The following is a 7,735-nucleotide window of genomic DNA, read 5'->3' on the forward strand; positions in this document are numbered from 1 at the left end:
GACAGCGGTGTAAGAGTCACCATAAAGGTTCAGAAGATGAGATCTAGTACTAGAAATTTTTATACAGCAGATGCCACTCCTGACAAGCACTTCAGTCTAAAGAGATTTTTCCCCTCTAAACAAAAAGGAAAGATTTTCTGTATCTTATGTAGTCACTTAGTGCAGACAAAGTTGGATTGCCCAGATTTCTCTGTACATTTCCCTCTCCCTTTGTGACATCCCTTCTGTCAGATACCCTCCAACAGATTACTAGAGTTTCCCTTCATGCTCTGACTACTTTAAGGGACAAATCCAAGGTGTTAGGTCATTCTAAGAACACTACTATAGCGACTTCCACACTGTCTCCATTGCCATGGAGCTTTCGGCCAATTAAGAGGCATGGTGAGGGACATTCCCCAGCCTCACCCGTGTCTTTATCTACCTTTATTCCTCAGTTAGCTACTTATCAGTGAAAATGTTTTAGGTGCTGATGCCCATGGGCCTGTGCATGCTACTTACACAAATACCCATACTTACCTTATCCAAATGAATCCAAAAACAGGGGTAGAAAGAACGGGTTAACGGAATACAACAGCGGTTCACAAACTTCCTTGCACCATGATCCCCTCCTGACAACAAAAATTACTACACGACCCCAGGAGTGGGGACCAAAGACCAAGCCTGACCAAGCCCCGCTGCCCTGGGAGGGGGGGGGCGGTAAAAGCAAAGCTGAAGTTCAAAGGCTTCTGCCCTGGATGGTGGACACGTAACCTTACCCCAGGCGGTGGGGCTTGGACTTCAGACTGGCTAAGGACCAGGGCCAACACCAGCCTTGGTGACCCCATTAAAATGGGGTCCCAACCCACTTTGGGGTCATGTCCCACAGTTTGAGAACCCGGAATACAGCAATGCAGGACATTACATGTAATTTACAGTGTAAAACACTATCTCTCCTCAATCTTTTACAACTGTTCAATAAAGGAAATGTGTGGGGATTGTTGATTACGTATATGAAGACTTTAAGGGGGGGGTGTTAAAAAGAGGTGCTTGGCAGATGAGAACAGGGAGACTTTTCCAGCAATAGAGCATGGTATAAGATGTAGTAGACTTCAGAAGAGTCTAAGAACAGTAGTGGAAGTCCTATCACTTGGAACACTTAACAGTGAACCAAAATAAGCTACAAGCATTCCATATGGAATAATCTGCTTTGGCAGGAAATATGACATGTCTTTTTTATCTGTAACATCCTACGATTTAAGGAACATTCCTTATCCAATATACAGAGTTTAAGTACACCTCACTGTGAGAATACCTTGTAAGGGTATATAGACCTTATAAAATATTTGAAATTTTATCTTTCAAATGGATTTTCATCTTGATGAGATTTAAAGAAACTTTTCTTTATCAACATGTAGCTTTCAGAATATAAGCTGTCTGACCTACAGCCCAGCTCCAAAATAGAAAAGTTATTTTAATTGCCTTGATTGTCAGAAGAAAAAGATCATTTGTTTTTAGGTCATATACAGTGGTTTTCGTAGCTGTGCTGGTCCATGATATTAGAGAATCAAGGTGGGTGAGGTAATATCTTTTATAAGATGAACTTTTGTTGGTGAGAAAGAGAAGCTTTTGAGTGTTCTTCAGGTCTGGAAAATGCACTCAAAGTGTAACAGCTACATTCAAGGTGGAACAGATTGTTTAACCTAAGTAGTTAATACATTCCAAGGGATCATTCAAGGTGAAGTGGGTTAGCAAAGAAGAAACAGGAGCAAATAAATTTGTCTTGACTGAATTTATTTTATTTTGCTGATGACTGAATGCTGAGAACCTGGTTTTGCTGTGCTAGGGTTTTTCCTATTCATTGTTTTCACAGGGTTTTATGTTGAATACTTTTGTAAACTTGTAACTTAATGTCTTAAGACCATGTCAGCTTCCAGAAAAGTAGTCTTATGTGTCTGGATTTTTGACATTTTGAGGGTGATTGCAGATGCATAGTCTCTGATGTGGACCACAGTATTTTTTTAAATTGCTGGTTTAAGTGGGATTTTCCAACTTGATGCACCTATTTTAAGCTAAACAGTTGAATGTCTCCATGGTAAGCCTCACCCTTGATTTGTCTGAAGACCTCAGAGGAAAGAGTTGCAAGGTGAAGCAAGCAAAATTTGTAAACCATAAGCATCAGTGGCAAGGCTGAGAAACCTTGACTTCCAAATTAATAAGGCATCTAAGGGAAGACTGATATTCCAGAATCAACAAGGCTGATCATCTTGGTGAGAGAAAGTCACATCATCAACAAACAGCCCAAACTAGCCTTTGACTAGACCAGAGGTAGGCAACCTATGGCACGGGTGCCGAAGGCGGCACGCAAGCTGGTTTTCAGTGGCACTCACACTGCCCAGGTCCTGGCCAGAGGTCCAGGGGGCTCTGCATTTTAATTTAATTTTAAATGAAGCTTCTCAAACATTTTAAAAACCTTTTTTAATTTATATACAGCAATCATTTAGTTATATATTATAGACTTATAGAAAGAGACCTTCTAAAAACGTTAAAATGTATTACTGGCACACGAAACCTTAAATTAGAGTGAATAAATGAAGGCTCAGCACACCACTTCTGAAAGGTTGCCGAATCCTGGACTAGACTTTCCCTGCACCCAAAGGAAGCCCACTAGTGATAATCACTGTGCCAGGAGAACATCACTGCCTGGCTCCTCATCTGCAGTTCCAGTTCCTATTCTACAAGAAGCCAGAAGAATGTGGAAGGTAAAGAGCTCACAAACCCATTATCTTAATTATCTTTTTTCTATTGTTGGGTTGTTTTTTATTAACCGGGAGTCATCCCAGCCTTTCTATTTTTTGGGCATGAGCATGGCTGTGTGTATGCATCTGTGAGAGTGCACCAATAAAGTCCACATGGGGAAAGACCTCACAGATATGCATTAAAGCATGTTCCATGTTTACAAATCCTCAGAGACTAAACTGTCATATGTAATTTCCAGTAAATAAGAGTTTTTAAACTTCTGTTTATCAGGAATGTTCTGTTGAAGTCTGTATTATAATATTTCTGTTAGGATGGAGGGAAGGAAAGGTTAGCCACCACAATAAAACTTAAGTCTAAGAAGGCAGCTTTATCATTGGCATTGAGGTTGAGACAAATTTATTTTCACTATTACAATATTTAACTCTTTTCAAATTATAGATCGGACTGACTTTGATAAAATTCTTTAGCTGGGGTTTATAACCAAGTAGATAGCCACCTTCATCAACTCCTGAGAACATACAAGGACTGGTTATTTTTGGTATTTATTTGATCCCAATCCAATACTGAGACTAACATGTTTGATTTTATCATGATATGATTCTGATCTGATAGTGTTCGGGGGTTTTTAGGTTTGGTGATAGGTTTGCTCAATTTTATTTTAGTTTGAGTTTAAATAAAATTTATAAAATAGATATTGAGCACAGGTCAATATCTATTTTATAAATATTTTTGTAAGCAGCATGGGCCAAGAACCCTTGAAGGCTTGAGGGGATTACCTGGCTAGCTCCCCCTTATAAGCCTATGGTTTTCAAAAGATACAGACAACATAAGGCAATAACTACTCATGAACATCATAACAAGCAGCAAACAACGCACACCAAACAAAACAGTCTATGCAGAAAAATGCCACGGACTTCATCTAGTGAGTAAGAAGGAATTCCAGAATCCTGTGTTTGCTGCAGTACCTCTCTCTCCTGCTTTCCCAAACCTTTCTTATAGACTGACTATCATCAGTTTCAATCCATCTGATCACAGCTGAAACAACAGTTGGTCCTTTTAAGGAGAATGGTCCATTAAGGCTTTACATGTTAAATATTAACTAGTAAAATCTTGAAGTCCACTCAATGAATTAGTGAAAGTTAAAATAGTAGTAGCTTTCCTCTCTATGACTAAAGTTATTTTTCTTTGCTATCACTACTACATGCTGACCTGAGAGGCTATATTCCTCAGAATGTAGATAAGCCACCATTATTTTTCCCCTAGTGAGCCAAGTTAGTTGTATTCCTACTTTCAGAAATTCATGAAACTGCATTCATGAACTAATTCAAATTTAGGAGCCCCAGGCTACCATCCAAACACTGTGTGGGCATAAGAGGCTTTTATTGTGTTTTCCTGAGTAGGATTAGGGAGTCTTCAATACAGCAACTTTTACATTCAATAGGGATTACGTTTTAAGGGCATGGGGAATCTCTCAGGCCGCTGGTCAGGTGCATTTTCCAGGAAACCAAAAGAATACCTGTGGATTCTTTAGAACCTTTAAAGAAATATTTGATTTTAGAAATTCTGAGCCATTTTAAAATGTGACAAGCTTTGCAAGCATTTTCACACTTAAAGTCATATTTTATAGCTATGAAAGAGATCCCTAACAATAACACAGTTGTAAGATATCCCCTTTTATTTTCTGAAACTTTAGCTTTATAACCGACTATTTGCCATGCCGGATCAGACTAATGGTACAAATTGAGTACACTGTGCGTGGCAGAGGATTATACCTGATCTTTAGAGTAAGATATTACCACCACACCACATCCCAAATAATAATGTACCTGGCTATTTTTGCAATGCTGCAATACGGAAAAATCCTTCCTGACCCTGTGGTGATCAACTGATACACTGAAGCATGATGTTGGATTATGTAGTTTTATAACAAATGTATTGATCATACAATTTTTAAAACCTGCTAGAGTATCTCTTACATATTTAAATTCAATTTTCAAAAATATTTTTAATTGTTCTTATTCCTAACTGTGAATTTAACATACTGTCCTAAAAGTAATGTCTAGGTTCTCTCACTCACTAGAAATCAAATCTGGTTATACAGAACATTTCAACAAATAAAGTTGTTAAACATCCAGGCAGACCACTAGAATTCAACTGGGAAAGTCAAGTCTAAAAAGATATTAGTTATCAAATTAGCTGATGGCCCTAGATAATGGTATAGAATGGATTTCAGAAAGTTGGGGCAAGAACTTGTGAGACTGAATCAAGTTAGAATTCATCACCAAGAAGACAACAACATTTAATCCCAATGCACTGATACATGAATTTAGAATTCATGTAAGACTAGTTTAAAGCTACAGATGTTATACAGTTCAGTTATTTTGACTTATTCCTAAAGAAGTCAAGAGGCTTATTTTTCAAACACTAACCTATCAGCAAGCTAAGGAACAGTAATACCAGAACAGACCACTGGTCCATCTAGTCAAGCATTCCACCTCCAACACTACCAATACATATGTTTCAGTGTTCCAGTAAGAGTAAAAAAAGATTACTTTAACTGTTGATTAAATCTTGGCATTATATCTGCTCCCAATCTCCAAAGTGAAAAAGTTAAATACAGAGACATTTATGATGTAAAATGAAAGCAAAGATATTATATATTACTAAAATGGATGGCAACTCAAATGCTTAACCATTCAATGCATAGATACAGTGTATTAATCTATGCTTCTGGCTCAGTAATATGAATCCTTTATTTTAAACTTTCTTCAAGGATAAAGGTTACCAACCATCAACACTAAATTAAATCAGTGTATTCACTTGAACATGGCTGTCACAAAGTAGATAGTTGACCAAATGTTGCTGGTAAAAAAAAACAACCAAACATATAGACCTCCTCTTCTTTTGATTCACTGGTATAAGTTAATTGAAATGTATGTACTGTGCTGTATAGCTTCGTCCATTAATGTTCTTACATATACTTTGGATAATGATCCATTTCATCTTGAGAGGATGACAAAGATTTCAATCTATTTTAAGCTTCACTAGTCATCCTGCTTACATCCTGCTAGAGAAGTCCATAAGAGTTTGGCTGAAATCTCAACTGACAACCTACTTCTGAATCAATTTTGAACTTTCCTGATGTTGAGATAAGAAAGTATCTCTCAGCAATTGACATACCTATTCAATGGGTGCAGTTTGACATTAGAATTATTCACTTTATGATCACATTGTAGGGTAAATCCAAGAGTTGCCCACATTAATTTGTTTTGGCTGTTTTCAGAGACAATACACTGAGATACAGAATTCCTGGGGAATTGTATATGCGAGAGCATTTGTTAAAGTGGTTCTCAATCTATTTACCATTTGGGGCCACAAATGCAGCTCTCTATTGCATCCACTACCTATGTGACCCTGAGGATATCACATATCTGTGTGCTGACTGGGCTGCAAGCCGCCAGCAGGTTGAGAACCACTGTACTAAATTGACATGCAGGGGCACCAGAACAGGGGGGAGGGTCAGAGCCCTCTTCTTACTGTCCACAAGGGCGAGCGGGGCATCGGGGGGAAGGGGCAGTTCAGGCATTGGTGCCCCCCCCCAACACACACACACACTTTTAGGAAGCTTCCACCACCCCTGCTGACATCCCCTGGAAAAAAAAATTAAGCTTTAGATGTACAGTACAAAATTCAAGTATGACTGATCTGCATACATCATAGATGTTTCAGCTCAAGCAGCGCACAAACTGTTCGCTGGATGTTTCTAGAGGAACCTCTACTTTGATGAGCAGACTGGCCCCCTCCTTTATTCAATGCTGACTCTGGCACAGAAATGCCCTGATTCATAAAGCAGAGGATGGGTCACTGACTTTTCAATGACACTTTCTTAACGCTATGGCTGGGCTAGGGTGACCAGACAGCAAGTGTGAAAAATCAGGATAGCGCGGGGGAGGGGGGTCACAGGACCCTGTATAAGAAAAAGACCCAAAACCAGGGCTGTCCCTATAAAACCAGGACATCTGGTCACCCCAGCTGCTGCTGCTGCGCCCCGCCCCCAACCAGCCACTCTGTGAACGGACACAAAAAGGAAACAGCCCCAACCCAGCTGCTGGCCCAGGAGCTACCGAACCACCCAGGCCCCAGGAGCCGCGGACCCTCCAGGGACGTGTCCCGGCATCTCACAGCTCCCCGCGCACCGCAGCCGGGCGGAGCGGCCTGAGGCCGGGACCCGCTCCAGGCCTGCCCGGCCCTCAGCGCCTCGGGGGCCGCAGCTCCCCGGCAGGCCCGGCGCGCCCCCGGGGGCTGGTCAGACGGGCCGAGCCCCGCAGGGAGGGGATCGCGGCGGCGGGCGGGCGGCCGGGGCGGGGGGATCCAGTCACGGGGGGGGGCCGGGGAGAAGGCGGAGGGATCTAGTCACCCAAGCGGGGGGGAGGGGGGAAGAGCGGGATCTGAGCCCACCAGGGAGGGGATTCCCATGGGGGGGGGGCGCGCTTACCTCAGCCGCGGTGGGGGGAGGGGGCCGCGCCGCTGTGGCAAGGGGCGGCCCCGGCTGGGGGGCGGCGGTTCAGGGCCGCGCACCAACAGAAACCGCCGCGGGGCCTGGCAACTGCCACACACAGAGTGACTAGAGCGGCAGGGGGCGGGGCTCGCGTCGGCAGCGAATGGGGGCGGGGCCGAGTGGGTGTGGGCGTGGCTTATAGGCCAGGGGGCGGGGCTTCAGACTCCCTAGGCAGCGATGGGATGGGGGTGCTTGGGGCAGGGCCATAAGGAGGCAATACTGGCACAGAGGGACCGAAGGGTACAAGGGGGCATGTGGGTCATCACGTCCCTGCTGTCACAGGCAACCCAGCCACCTAACCCCACTCACACAGGGCCCGAGCTCCATCTTAAAAGGAGCTGGGTTATCTGCACCCCATCTACTATTGAAACTGATCGTATGAGCCTAGCAGCTAATTGTCACCATTTAGGACGGTGCCTACTTTACTACATTAGTGCAGTG

General features: G+C 42.8%; 1 protein-coding gene across 1 annotated transcript in view; it reads right to left on the reverse strand.

Moving 5' to 3' along the window:
• STARD3NL (STARD3 N-terminal like) overlaps nt 1-7,359 on the reverse strand; it is a 49,508-nt gene extending 42,149 nt beyond the window's left edge. Inside the window, exon 1 of the mRNA XM_045005807.1 lies at nt 7,232-7,359. The gene's annotated coding sequence lies outside the window, so the exon portion shown is untranslated. The remainder of the gene's footprint in view (nt 1-7,231) is intronic.
• Nucleotides 7,360-7,735: the final 376 nt, after the last annotated feature.

This window comes from Mauremys mutica, chromosome 2, assembly GCF_020497125.1.
Source record: "Mauremys mutica isolate MM-2020 ecotype Southern chromosome 2, ASM2049712v1, whole genome shotgun sequence".
Lineage (NCBI taxonomy): Eukaryota > Metazoa > Chordata > Testudines > Geoemydidae > Mauremys > Mauremys mutica.